Consider the following 1,584-nt stretch of genomic DNA (forward strand, 5'->3'; position numbering starts at 1 on the left):
ACCCCCTCCATTAATGGCCTCCCTCCCCCTCTTCTTTGCCCTCCACCAACCCCTTCCATTAATGACTTCCCTCTCCTCTCCCTCTCCTCCCACTCTCTCCCTAGATCTCTCTCTCTCCCTAGCTAACTAGCTAGTTAGAGCTATATATCTAGAGCTACTAGATAATTAAGAAGAAAGGTGCTCGATATCCCTCTCAACACATAGGTGAGCAAAAAAAGGTGTTTGTGTGGATAGGACCGAAACTATATATATATGGGGGATATGGGAATATACCGAATTGTGTGTGGCATAATTTGAGTTGCCTATGTTTTGCCGAAATGTCGATTCAATTCCGTTTCGGCAAATTTCAGGCAAACTCAATATGTCCTATGTTTAGGGAAGGTCATGCCGAATTTTTGTATGAATTTGATCCATGCATGCATACATGGTTATCATATTTGATCCGCACACAGGTGATCATGAAGGTCAATGGAAGGATGGTGGAAAGATACTGGCAATCCGCTGTGGACGACATGTATGAAAAAAAAGACTAAAGGATATGTTCTATGTCCGTGTCGAAAATGCAAAGGAATAGTCAGGCTCGACCCCTTTGAGGGTGGTACATTCAAGGCGCACCTGCTCATGCATGGTTTCATGGATGGCCATACTCAGTGGATAAGTGAAGATGATGATGATGATGAGGACGTCGACAGGGCAGGAAATAACGACATGCGGCCACCAGACGATGACCGATTATGTGCCCGAAAAGGAAGATGACCTCAGAAATGTCGATGGCGATGAGACAGTTCAAGGTGGAGAAGACGCGAACACGCCGCCGTCTTCGTCGCTACTAAGTTCAGCCATGCGGGACCCGCATGTTCAAGACCTGCTTCGTAAGAAGACGACTAGCGACAGAGCTGCTTCTAGAGAGGAGGCCAAACTAGCGCAACTGGAGGTAGACTCGATGACTCCTTTGTATGATGGTTTCAATCCCGAGGTGACCCGCTTGAGTTTCACACTAGAACTTCTAAAGACGAACGCAAAAAACAGATGAACATATGCAAGCCTGGATGAGCTTCTGAAGTATCTAAAGAAGGTTCTTCCCGCGGGAAGTCTGTGTCCTACTAGTGTCGAGGAGGCAAAGAAAATCGTGTGCCCTCTTGATCTGCCACACATTAGATATCACACATGTATCAATGATTGCATCATATATCGGAACGAGCATGCGAAAAAAAATATCTGTCCAAAGTGCAATGCTTCATGGTATAAAAAGGACGGAAAGAAAGCTTCACAGAAAGTTGTATCGTACTTTCCGATCACTCCGCGTCTACCAGTGCTACTAATAGCAAAAAAACCAGCGCTACTGGTAAGGGTTTTCCTAGTACTGTAGGTGAGTACATGGAAAAGTATTATTATCAGTATTTACGTTCTTTGGTTATTATGATAATGATGATATTCCAAATATAATTACAAAGGATGCACATGTTTCCCAATTATACTGAACCCAAGTTGCAAGAACATTTATCACCCACCAGAAATTTCTGTAGGTATGATTACCTAGTAATACACTACAAAATATTATTAAAATATTTTTAGAGTCCAGAG

The sequence above is a fragment of the Triticum dicoccoides genome, chromosome 1B (genome assembly GCF_002162155.2).
Source record: "Triticum dicoccoides isolate Atlit2015 ecotype Zavitan chromosome 1B, WEW_v2.0, whole genome shotgun sequence".
NCBI lineage: Eukaryota > Viridiplantae > Streptophyta > Magnoliopsida > Poales > Poaceae > Triticum > Triticum dicoccoides.